At 36.3% G+C, this 13,776-nt stretch overlaps 1 pseudogene; it reads left to right on the forward strand.

Annotated features, from left to right (window-relative positions):
- The first annotated feature begins 833 nt into the window (after positions 1-833).
- The window catches only part of LOC103262535, a 38,403-nt pseudogene continuing 25,460 nt past the window's right edge, over positions 834-13,776 (forward strand).

The following is a 13,776-nucleotide window of genomic DNA, read 5'->3' on the forward strand; positions in this document are numbered from 1 at the left end:
ATACAGCTAGCCCTGCTTGGAACTGGTTCGCCCCAAGGCCACCCTGACCTACATGCTGCTGAAGTCAGTGGGTGATCTGCCAGGGCTTGTCTTTTTCAACCTCTCTAGAGCTTTGGCCACCATCAACCACTCTTTCCTTCTCAAGTCTAGTTCAGCTGCCACTGCATGTCCCTGGTTCTCCTCCTAAGTCTCCCTGTTGATCTGCTTGCTCTGAGGGAGGAGGGAGACAAGTGGTGGAGGTGGGATGGGGGGTTGTTTTGAGCATTTCTGCCTTTCTCCTTCACACGCTAGTTTCCATGGCTTTCATTCCACTGTGCGCTGGCTGACAGCCAGGTGTAATCCACATCTTCGGCTCAGACCTGAGTTTTGGCCCTGGCTAGGCCGGTGTTTCCAGTGATCACATCTGATCTCCCTCTTGTTTTCATGGGTTCCCTCTTTCTTCTCCGGTAATTGAGAAGTTCATCTTTGCTAAGAGTAGTTGCTGCTTATTCGGCACTTCTTATAAAGCTAGGCTTGTTGTTCATATCCTTTATTTCTAGGACTCACAATAATGTGTCAAGGTAAGTATTGTCATCTGTATTTTATAGATGAAGAAACAGAGGCTCAGGGTCACTTTCTGGTTTGATGACTCAAATATTGGTTCATTTCACAAGATATCTCTTTGGGCTCATCGGTTTTTTCCCCCCATTATCTGGAAGGTAGTTGGAGAGCCACGTTTGGCTTAGCAGTTTGCAAAACAAGCGTTCAATGAACGCGTTTCAAGGTCATGTCTACGGCGGAAGCGTTTGTACCTAGGCATCAAGCGCATCTCTGTGTGCTTGCTTCCAACGGTGATGAATGAGCCTATGTTCGTCAAGGCCCTTGGTGCTCAACACAAAATCAACCTTATGAAGGTTGATGACCACAAGAAACTAGGGGAATGGGTAGGCCTGTGTAAAATTGACAGAAAACCTTGTAAATTGGTAGATTGCAGTTGTGTCCTAGTTAAGGCCCATGACAAAGAATCTCAGGCCAGGGATGTCATCGAAGAGATCTTCAAATGCAAGAAATGAACAAATAAAATGTTGACTCGTGTTTTTCCAAAAAACAAAAACATATCTCTTTCTCCTACAGTCACAAACATGATATTTATATGAGGCACTAATTAGCTATTTTGTTACTTTTTCCGTATAAAAATAATAATCATGGTTACGTGCCAGCTAACATTTGCAAAGATAACATACTTAACTCATTTAATCAAAAATCACATGAGGCAGATACCAATATTGTGTTTAAGAAACGAAGGCACAGAAGAGGTGAGTAACTTTCCCAAAGTCACACAGCTAGGAAGAGGAAGAGAGCCAGGATTTGCACCAAGGCAGTCAACCTCCGATCTCTAGACTGTCCTCACCACACCACACTGCCTTGCCAGCTTTGTCTAGTTGCTAGCCAACACTAAGGAGTTTGGAAAATGTTTTCTTCATATCTCCCATTCAATATATTTTAAATAATGGTGACAATATGTTCTGACTTCATCTTAGGGAAAATATCTGGGAGAAAGCCAAAGGCATAACATTTCTCCAGATGAAATGTGTCAAACGCTATCTTAAAGACAATTTTTAAAGCCTCGTTTAATTTCATCCAGTGCATTTCTCCTTTTAGATGGACAACCCGAGCATTAGATAGCTCTAAATTATACTTCTGAAGGTTGAATTCGCCATAGTTGAATAACACAGGAGAATAACAAAATGCTTAGAATGCTGAGATAAGTAAGAAGATTTTACAAATGTGTAACAAATTTGTCTATTAAATATGCAGTGATTTTCTTCTCTTTGCTAGGTATAGTGTGACGTTTAGGGGAGATTACAGAAAACAAATCAAAGTCTCTATGGATACAAGCATCCCTCTTTCAGGAGAGACAGGAAAACACACAAGGCCAACCAGCAGAAAATATGACTTTAAATCATGACTGAATGCCAGCTACTTAACCTCTCAAAGACTTCCTTTCTTCATCTGTGAAATCCACTTCATTTTCCACCACAACTGTTGAGTTTTTCTTTCTTTCTTTTTTTTTATCAATATTTTTTATTATGGTTTTGTGGGGTACAGTTAAGGGTTAGGTGTACAATTACGTTTCATTCAGGCACCCTGTTGATAAGAGGTGTTTCCCCATCCCCAGACAGATATTTGCTACTGTTAATCCCATCTCCCCCCTATAGTTTCCCAGTACCGTCAGTCATTTTCTTATAGTATTACATTGGATGTTCAAGGTCCACTATGTGAGTGAGAACATGTGATACTCAGATCTTTGTTTCTGTGAGAGGTCACTCAGTATTATAGACTCAAGTTCCATCCAGGTTGCTGCGAAATTCATGATTTTGTTCTTTTTTATGGCTGCGCAGTATTCTATCGTGTATATGTACCACATTTTTTAAATCCAGTCCTCTTTTGATGGGCAGCATGTTTGTTTCCAGGTTCTTGCTATTGTGAACAATGCTGCGATAAACATATGTGTGCAGGTATCTTTTTTATAGAGTGATTTGAGTTCTTCAGGGTATATTCCCAGTAGGGGGATTGCGGGGTCATATGGGAGGTTGATATTTAGAGGTTTTAGGAATCGTCACACTGCTTTCCACAGAGGTTGCACTAGTTTACACTCCCACCAACAGTGTAGAAATGTTCCCTTTTCACCACACCCTCTCCAGCAGCTGTTATTTTTTGAGTTATTGATAATTGCCATTCTGACTGGAGTTTGGTGGTATCTCAGTGTGGTTTTGACTTGCATCTCCCTGATGATTAGTGAGGTTGAACATTTCTTCATGTGTTTGTTGGCTGCTCAGATATCCTCTTTTGTGAAGTGCCTGTTCATATCTTTTACCCATTTTATAATGGGATTTTTTGTTTTTTTCTTTTCAGCACGTTTTAGTTCCTTGTAGATCCAGGATGTTAAGCCTTTGTCAGACGTGGTGCTGGCAAATATTTTTTCCCAGTCTGTAGGCAGTCTCCCTGCTCTCTTGATGGTTTCTTTGGTCTTGCAGAAGCTTGTCGGTTTAATAAGGTCCCACTTGTCTATCTTTTCTCTTATGATCTGTGGGTTTCGAGTTTTGTTCTGGAATTGGATGCCGGTTCCGATTTCCATGAGGGTACTTTCTTCATTTTCTAAGGTTCTTATGGTTTGAGGTTTTACATTGAGGTCTCTGATCCATTTGGAGTTAACCTTTGTGCATGGGGATAGATAGGGGTCCTGTTTCAATCTTCTGCATGTGGTCAGCCAGTTTTCCCAGCACCATTTACTGAATAGGTTCTCCTCTCCCCAGTGGTAGGTGGTGGAGGCCTTGTTGAAGATGAGTTGGTTGAGAAATTGAGGTTTTGCTTCTGGAATCTCAATTCTATTCCATTGATCTATATACATGTTCCTATACCAATACCAAGCTGTTTTGATGATTGCAGCTTTATACTAAAGTTTGAAGTCTGGTAATGTGATACCACCTGCTTTGTTTTTTTTTGCTGAGGATTATTCTGGCTATTCTTGGACGTTTGTGTTTCCATATGAATTCCTGTGTTGTCTTTTCTAGGTCTGAGAAGAATGTTGTTGGTAATTTGATGGGTATTGCATTAAATTTGTAGATTGCCTTAGGTAAGTTGGACATCTTCACAATGTTGATTCTTCCAATCCATGAGCATGGGATATTTTTCCACTTGTTTGTGACATCTTTGATTTCTTTGAGCAGTGTTTTGTAATTTTCATTGTAAAGGTCTTTCACGTCTCTGGTTAGGAAGATGCCAAGGTATTTCATTTTTTTGTGGCTATTGTGAATGGAATTGTGTTTTTTATTTGGGTTTCTGTTTGTTTCTTATTGGTGTAGAGAAATGCGATTGTCTTTTGTACATTTATTTTGCATCCTGAGACTTTGTCAAAGGCCTTTATCAGTGTAAGGAGGTTTTTGACAGATTCTCTTGGGTTTTCAAGGTACACAATCATATCATCTGCAAAGAGAAATAACTTGACTTCCTCTTTTCCTATTTGGATACCCCTGATTGCCTCCTCTTCACTGATTGCTCGAGCCAGGACTTCCAATACTATGTTGAACAGGAGGGGTGAGAGTGGGCATCCTTGTCTTGTTCCAGTTTTCAGGGGAAATGGTTCTAATTTTTATCCATTTAGGAGTATGCTGGCTGTGCTCTCATAGATGGCTTTTACTATTTTGAGGTATGTTCTCCGTATGCCTAGATGTTCAAAGGTTTTTATCAAGAAGGGGTGCTGGATTTTATCAAAAGTTTTTTCTGCATCTAATGATATAATCATGTGGTTTTTGTTTTGACATCTGTTGATGTGTTTAATTACATTTATGGTTTTACGAATGTTGAAACAGCCTTGCATCCCAGCCTTGGTCATGATGGATGATTTTTTAGATGTATTGCTGAATCCAGTTTGCTAGGATCTTGTTGAGAATTTTAGCATCCATGTTCATCAAAGATATTGGCCTGTAGTTCTCTTTCTTTGTTAGATCTTTACCTGACTTGGGTATCAATGTGATGTTGGCTTTGTAAAATGATTCGGGAAGAGTTCCATCTTTTTCAATCACCTGGAATGCCTTCAGTAAGATTGGTATCAGCTCCTCCTTAAATGTCTTGTAGAATTCTGTTGGAAAGCCATCTGGACCAGGACTTTTTTTTGTAGGAAGTTTTCTTATTATGTAGTCGATTTCCTTGATTGTTATTGGTCTATTTAGGGTCTCAATTTCTTCTTGTTCCAATCTAGGTAGGTTGTGTGATGTCAGAAAGTCCTCCATTTCCTTAAGATTTTCAAGTTTGTTTCCATACAAGTGTACATAGTAGTCTCTAACGATCTTTTGTATTTCTTCAGGGTCAGATGTGACTTCATCTTTTGTGTTTCTGATTGTGTTTATTTGATTTTTTTCTTGTTTTTTTCTTGGTTAGTCTAGCTAGGGGACCATCAATCTTGTTTATCCTTTCGAAGAACCAGCTTTTTGTTTCATTGATTTTTTTTTGTATTATCTTTTTGTCTTCTATGTCTTGGATTTGGGCTTTTATTTTGGTGATCTGGATTCTTGTGCTGAAATTAAGGTTTTTGTGGTCTTGCTTTTCCAGCTTTTTTAGTGGCTTGTTAGGTTGTTAATTTATGTTCCTTCCATTTTCTTCATGTGTGTTTGTAGGGATATAAATTCCCCTCTTACTACTGCTTTCAAGGCGTCCTAGAGATTTTGGTAAGATGTTCCTTCATTTTCATTGTTTCCAGGTATCTTTTGATCTCTGTTTTGATTTCATCATTGACCCAAGAGATGTTTAGCATCATGCTATTTAGTGTCCATGTCTTTGTGGGTTTTGGGGGGACTTTGTTGGTGTCAATGTTTATTTTTATTCCACTGTGGTCCGAGAAGGTGTATGGTAGAATTTCAGTCCTTTTAAATTTGCTTATGCTTGATTTATGGCTGATAATGTGGTCGACCTTGGAATACGTCCCGTGTGGTGATGAGTAGAATGTGTATTCTCTGGTCTTTGGATGGAAAGAGAGAGAGAGAGACATCTCTCCATGGTAGGAGAGGGGGTCAAAGCTTAGGGAAACATGGTGGCAGCCATAGCCCAAAGAGTACATGGCCACATCAGAATTTAGTAAGGCAATGGTGGCTGGCTGCTCAAGTTTGAATGCTTTTAATCCTTCCCTTTGATGGGGGAAATCATTAAGCTGATTGGCTGGTGGTCTGTTCCACATCATCACAAATGGGCAGGTAAGCATAGGTACTGACGTTGGGTGATGAACAGCAGGCAGATGGGTGGATTAGTCACATGACTACTGCCATGGTGATGGAGTCTGTCTGTGTCATGAAGGTCACAAAGGGCTGATTAGGTTAACTTGGGTCTTATGGGTGAAGGCAAATACTTGCCATGCGAAAGCTAATTGATTAGCACAAAAACTGGGGAAAGGGGTTGTAAAACAATTATCAATAGCTACCTCTGAGAAACTGGTTCTGTCCTTGGTTTGTGATTAGAGGGTAAGTTAAGTGAACTGCTAGAAAAACATGAGATTTAGGCAATGATAAAATGGCTGCTCATTGGGTATATTAAATCCATGTTATGTCCTTTCAAGTAGTGTAATAAGTGAATTTTATGTAGCTAATTAATGCAGCTATGCTTAGGATTAGCAAAATCAAAATGTAAGATAATACTACAATGCCCTTTCATTTCTCTAGCCAGTTCTTCCACGATATTTCTTGCTGCAACCTCACATAGCAGAAGACAAGGTGGCTCTCTGTGTCTTCTTTTATTAGAGAACTAATTACCTCTGAAGACCCTACCTCTTAATATCATCACATTGGCGACTAAGTTTCAACATATACATGTTGGGTGGACACAAACATTCAGACTATAGCAAATGACTCCTTAAAGGATTTTCAATATAGGAACATAGTAATTATAAATGAAACTGAAGATAACTTGCTTATTAATGTCAAAGTTGTGCAATTTATTACAAGTTATAGTAACAGTGAATAACATTCAGCACATCCATTTATATGTAAGTGAACAAAAACTTAAATGATTTCTGATTTTAACTTGATTGGTTACTCATGATTTCTGTTCATCAAGAACTGCTTAGAGACCTGACATTCCTAGACTATTGCTATTATTTAAAGTTTATTGAGCATTTGCAAAGTAAAAGTAGAACTAACCCTCTCACAATGAGCTTATTTATTTCTTTTGCTTGCTTTGAAATAAACTTGAAAAGTGGAGAGGCATACTTCTAAAAATATTCAATGAAACTTTTCCACATTTAATGAGGTTTTGATTTGGTTAAAGATTTCTAGATTTCAGACTTATTTCGATTTTATTTAAACAGATTTACTCATCCTTGTTATGTTTCATAAACTGTTTTATCAGTTTCTACTGATATCTTAAAGCTCCTCAACATTCATAACTTATTTGCGATTTTATATGTTTGCAAAGAATTCAAAAGTCAATTCTTTAAAATTTTTAATGATTTTTTCCAGTTATATCTTAAGAATGAGATTGCTTTAAACTTTGCATAATTCTGAAGAAATCCTTGTGTACTATTTGAATATGCCAATACCAGAATAATTTTGTTCTGATACTTTTCATTTTGCATCTACTAAATACCTTGGCATATATATAGTAAGTATTATATGGCCAGTTTTACTAAACATTTCAATAGAAATACCCTCTTAGACTGATACTGACACATATACGGCTCCTAGAAACTTTTTGGATCAACATGAGTGTCAGAATTCTATGAAAATATTAGTCACTACTCCCAGATAATTATCAAAAAGTTAATTAAACTCATCAAGTTTTATTGATACTTTTTAAAGTAATTTACCTTTGTGAACATTTATAATTTGAGTAATAAGGCAAAGTTATTCTAATCATCTTTATTTTTGTATAGAAGGTATTCTGAATTCTTTCTCTTTCCCTTTGACAAGATTCCAAAGGGAGTGGTCATCTGTTCCTGGGAACCATGTTTTCCAATGTGCTGTCTTCCCTTGACATCCAGAGGGTAATGTTCTTGGTGTTGTAGAACCTTGAGGTTCTCTCACCTTTGAGGGGAGTTGGTTAGTACAGAGACACATTTTATTGTACAGACTCCTGGATCTGGGCCACAGCATACATGGTATTAAAAGTTTGCCTGGGAAATGATGACCTATGATGTCTGGCCAATGTGTCTGAATCTTATGAGTGCCATAGAGTTGAAGAAAACAACTAAGCCTTGAAATATTTAGTAATTAAAAGTTGGGCTCTGTTTCAGGCTGCTTAAGTTTGTAGCCTAATTTAACTATTTACCATCTATGTAAACGTGAGTAAGTTGTCTAATTTCTTGACGTTTTGTTTCATCATCTGTAGAAGGGAAGGATTGATATGATACAGTCTGCCTCAGGATTATAATGGAGAGTTAAAAGACATAACGCACAAAAAGTACCATGAATAGTACATGGGACACAGTGAGTAAATAGTAAATATTAACTTTCATTGATGTTATTATAATTACTATTTGTAGGAATAATGATAAGCGCAATTATATAACTTTGAATCCAGCCCAACTTCTCCATAGAACTAATGGTTACAGTTTAAAAAAAAATAAGCTTAGAAATTGACCTTCTGTTCTTAAATCATGAAACTTACATTTGTCGTATCAAAGTTCCTTTCTCAGGAAACCAACCCTTGAGTTACTAGTATTAAGGAACTGAAACTTACCAGATCACTTCATCTGGATGATGACATGCCAGACCCATTCTTAATTCTTGTTTTAAGTTCCAGAATATGATCTGCCTTGGTGAATGTTCCATGTTAGTTTAAGAAGAATGTGTATTGCACTATTGTTTGTTAGGTGTATTGCTTATAGATGTCAAATAAGTCATGTTGATTGATGGCACTGTTGTTCTTTGATGTAGTTAGCAGGAAATGTTTAATTTTTGTTGAACTTGCTTCCAAGATTTGTTAGGCAAGAGCAAAGGCATATTAATATAAGGCTAATTATTCCCTACTATTGGCGTAATACCTTTCTGGGTACTCTACCAATGAAATATGAGGTTAGTCAGTTTAGTTGGTGGGAGAAGGCACTGTTCCTGGCACTGTAAGAGTGCTGAATACTGTTCTCTCTAATTTTTTCATATGGTTCTTTGCCTGGCCTTGAGTAGTTTCTTACTATGCATGTACTGATCAGTAGTCTGTTGACTATTCCAGGGGATTGCTGTGAATCTCTGGTGTTTTCTCTGTGCAGTTCTCTCTTCTTCAATACTATGTCCTATAGACTCAAGCTGCCATTATTTCTCGAGTACCATGTTTTGAACTCAGGTTGTCTGTCAGATGCAGACAGACAGAGTTTCTCTACTCTGTACCATAGCTTGGACACTGCCTCAAGCTTGCTGGAACAATCCTAGAACTCATTTTGCTTATTTCCCATCCTTCAGAGCTCAGTCTCATTTGTTGTCTGATAGCAAGTATGATAAAAACTGTTGTCTCATATATATTTTGTCAGGCTATCTAAATTTTTTAAACAGGAAGATAAATCTGGTCCCTGTTACTCCAACTTGGCTAAAAGTTAAAATTCTCTCTGGGAGAGGTGGCTCACACTTGTAATCCCGATACTTTGAGAAGCAGAAGTGAGAGAACTGCTTGAGTCCTCAGGTTCAAGACCAGCCTGCAATATGATGAACCTAGTCTCTACAATATATCAAAAAATTAGCTGGGTGTGGTGGTGCATGCCTGTATTTTCAGCTACTTGGAAGACTGAATCAGAAGCATTGCCTGAACCCAGCAGGTCGAGGTGACCATAAGGATGCCACTGCACTTCAGCCTGGGTGCCAGAGTGAGACTCCGATTAAAAGAAAAAAAAATTCTGCTTTGAAATCTGAACATAGTACAAACTTATATTTTGGGTTCAGTTGGTCAAAAAGATGGTCAATATTTTTCCTATCTCTAAGCCTGGAATATCATACTTCTCACTTTGCATCACATATTCTATTCTAATAATACAAATTAAAATACTATTAATGGGAAGAAAAGCTATTGCTAACAACCTGAACCTGGAAAATTTTAAATTTGTTTCATATAAACTGGAAAATTATTATAATTTTCATGGCAATTCAACAGTCGGCTATATGCTGAAAATAAATTCAGGTTAACATTTCTTAAGGGCCCTAATATTCTTAAGTGCAGACCATAGAAATCAAGACAGACTAACCAGATCTATTAAGATCCAGAGAACAATTATTTTATTTCAAACTATAGTACTGACTAACTTAATGTTTCCCTGTGTCTTTTTCACTGGAAGTTTGTGAACTAGGCAGCAAAGGCTGGCATTTAAGTCTGAATAACAATCTTCAATGCTGTAAATGAACCACAAGATTTCTATTGTTTTGAACTTTAAATTATAATTTGCATCTTTAATGAAGTTGAAATTCATATAGATTTACCTCTTTGGTTAGCACTTACTTAGCACTATAATTTGGAGTAATTTTCTGAGAAATGTTTTTATATCTATTTATATAGATAGATAAATACACACTACAATTTTAAAATAAGCATTTATTTGCTAAAGTTGTTATAGTTGTTATAAAGCTAGGACTTGCTCATATTTGTAGTGTTGGAAAGTTTTATTTTTGCCTTTGTCTAATGTTACTAGTGTCTGAAGGGGATAGTTCTTGTTCATTTAAGAGTTGATGTGGTCTGACTTCTGAATCCAAGGACAGCCATAGGAATTTGTGTTTTATATTGACTGACTTTTTACAAAATCTGAATTTTTTTCTGATGAAGAGAATGTATTGAGATCCTTGAGCTTCTCTACATGAGAGAAATGATTATTCATTGTATACAAGGAAAAAAATCCAATATTCTACAGTGCTACTTATCTCTAGATTGCAGAGTCAAATAATAACTACCATCTGTAGAATTTTTACTATTTTAATGTTAGATGAATAGCAAAATATTCTGAGTTTTAAAAATATTGTGAAGCTATATATTCAAGGCCAGAACCATGGTTAACAGTGAGAAGTAAATTTCTTTTAAAAAATACTAATTTGACTTATTTTCAGTGAATTGATGATATATTTTGTCATCATCTAGATATTAGCTCATGCATTTCATTTTTAGGATAAATTAAACCAAAATGTTCAATGAGTTTTTTTGAATTCTACTCACCATGAATGTTCTGAGCAAGATACAGACTGACCTCTCAGGCAAAACAACACAATCAATCATTCACATTATCCTGGCTTAAGTCTTCCTGTTTTTTTTTTTTAAGCTTTCTTTGTGTAATTCCTTCTCAATGAACAATTTTAATTTTAAATAGGTGAGGTTTCATTAGAAGTAGAAGGCTACAACAACTAAAAATAAGATAATGCAATGCTTTTAAGAATTTTAAGAAATGTATCAATGAAGTGCTATAAATAGATTATATTCCTCAAATCATCCTGAATAAGCCAGTATCTCTATATTGACAATTAACATGGTTGTTAAACTGTACAATGACGAATCAATTTTACTAATTTTTGCAAAATTAGTATCTGGCTGTCTTGTGTTTTGTACATTTCCATAAAGTAAAAATGGAATAATTTAGGGTGGCACATTGAAACCATTTCTCAAGAAAATAAATCAAGGTCCAGATATTCAAACTCAGTAGGAACTGTTGCAATTAATTTTATAGATCTTTTAAAATCTAAAAAGTAAAATTTATCATTCTTCATCTCTTTACACTCAGATTTCTGATCCTGGAATGCATCCTTCCTTCAAGGTCTAATTCTAACCTATTTTTCCACCACTATCTATCTCCTTGTATTTGGCAGCATAATTTCTTTGATCCAGTCTACACTTCTTCCCCTGTCCCACTGCCATTGCTCTCTCCCAATATTTTCATTCATGCATATCTTACATCCTTCAAGATCTAGCTCAAGTCTCCCTTTCTTTATAAATATTGTCCGAATTTTGTTAGACCTTATTTAATCCAGGTGTGATTGGTGGATTAGCAAATCAACATGGGGGGGGGCTTGTTAGACATGCAGAATCTTGGTCCCCACCCCACACCTGCCGATCAGAACCTGCATTTTTACAAGATCCCCAAGTTTTTGCATGTAAACTAATATTTAAGAACCCTTTCTCAGCCCATAGTGATCTCTCATTTATTTCAGATTTACACATAAGTTATTGGCTATATAGACTCTTAACATTATCAGAACATTAAACTAGTTAGTTTTCATGGATGTGTCTTATTCTTTACCTAGAATATAAACTATCTGAAAGCAGTCACCAGGTCTTATGTTTTATAACTCTGTTAGAATCTAACACTTTGTATCCCATGTGGTTTTTTTTTCCTTTTATTTTTAGTTAGCATGTAATAATTATACATATTTATGAGATACAGAGTGATTATTTCAATGTATATACAATGTGTAATGATCAAATTAGGATAATTAGCATATCCATCACTTTACACATTTATTATTTCATTGTGTTATGAGCATTTAAAATCCTCTCTTTTAGCTTTTTCAACATATGCAATAAATTACAGTTAGCCATATTCACCCTGCAGTAGTGCAGAACACCAGAACTCATTTCTCCTATCTAGCTGTAATTTTGTATCCATTCACTAATCTTCCCCCAGCCTCCTTCTCCATTACCATTCCCAGCCTGTAATAACCAGTTTGATTCTCTACTTCCTGTGTTTTAATTCAGTGTTTTCACTTGCTCTAACTCATAGTGTATCATGTTGTTTTCCCTTCAAATTACAGAAATGCAAATCCTATTGCATAACTCAGTACCTGGTACAGAGTGAGTAGCCAAATAAATAGTTATTGAATGAATAAATTATTGAAATTGATTTTTGACAAGATGAACTTAGTCTTCAATTTTGATTCAGTGGTGTTTCTTCCCCAGTCATGTTCTTGGGCGAACAGTCCATAATGAGATTATTAACACACTCATCAGCCTATAAGGCTTCTGGAGACATTTACTTGAATTCTAATTGGGCTATTAAAACATTACTAGTCATGTTCCTAGAAGAGTTTTTGAATCTTCAGGGTCATTTAACCTAACAACAATCTTTTGTCCTTCTCTGTAAGCTAGTTTACTGAGATTTGTTTAGCTGCTAACTTGATGACTCATTGATATGGTGATTAAGAACAGGGGCTTTGGCATCAGACTGCTAGGGTTTTCTTCCTGGACCTACCACTTCCTACTTATATGACTTTGGGCATGTTACTTTACCTCTTTGTGCCTCAGTTTCTACTGAGGTGGGGATAATAATATTTTTTACTTTACAAGGTTAATGTAAAGATGAAATAAGCTAATAGGTGCAAAATGTTATTCAGAGTGTCTGGAATATATCAATTCACAAAGAAATGATAGCCCCTTTTATTTAAAAAAATGCTGACAGGAAATCTATACTCTTGAAATGCCACCTTAGAGCTTCAGTCACTTATATGTAGGTGGTATGGGAGCACTTTAGATAGGTTTTTAGTCTATTCTCATTTTCTGACTCAGTATTTAATTTGTGTTTGCTGGTGGGGATGGCTTCCAGCCCTATATGACTCTCATACCTGCTGTGAGGATATGTGTTTCTATTGTCCAGTCCCTAGGTAAAGGTACAATATTAAAACTGAATGCTGACTCATCCCAGAAAAGACAGAAGACTCTCTTCTTGCTCAGGTGCAACTGACTCGGTCAATTTAAATGACCTTCCAATAAAGGGTTGAGTAAGCAGATGGGAATTGGGTTATGGCCAGAATGCTTAAGACTTTGATCTTTGTCACACCACGAAATGAAACTAATGCCAAAGCCCAGATTTTCTTTAAATGATGTAAATGATACCAAGATAATGTCACAACAGTAAATAATGAATCTTTAAAGTTGAGCATAATATAAATGGTACATTGCCGAGCAGTGAACATATGCATTGCAGCTTGGCAAGTTAGATATTTTCTAAAATCCTGTTGGAGATTTACAAAAATGATGCCTTTTCATCCACGACAAAACAATTTTTAGAGTGTTGTTGATTATGTAACAATGTTGCTATCTAAAAAAATATAAAATAGTCACAAACTCAGTTAATGAAACAGTACAATTGATTCTTTATCATACTGTATTCAAAGCTGGAAACACTGGGGCTTCTCACTCTTAAGCAGCCAGTCTTGAGGTTTTGCAAGCTTAGGGTGAGTTTAATTAAAGTCAAGGGAGAAAACCAATTAAGCACTGAGAAGCACTGGCATCCCTCTTGCACTCTAAAGACAAAAATACCATGTAGAATAGATGATGCTGTAATCTCAGGATAAA

Source organism: Carlito syrichta, unplaced genomic scaffold (assembly GCF_000164805.1).
Source record: "Carlito syrichta isolate Samal-C Ts95f unplaced genomic scaffold, Tarsius_syrichta-2.0.1 Scaffold304548, whole genome shotgun sequence".
NCBI classification, from domain to species: Eukaryota; Metazoa; Chordata; class Mammalia; order Primates; family Tarsiidae; genus Carlito; species Carlito syrichta.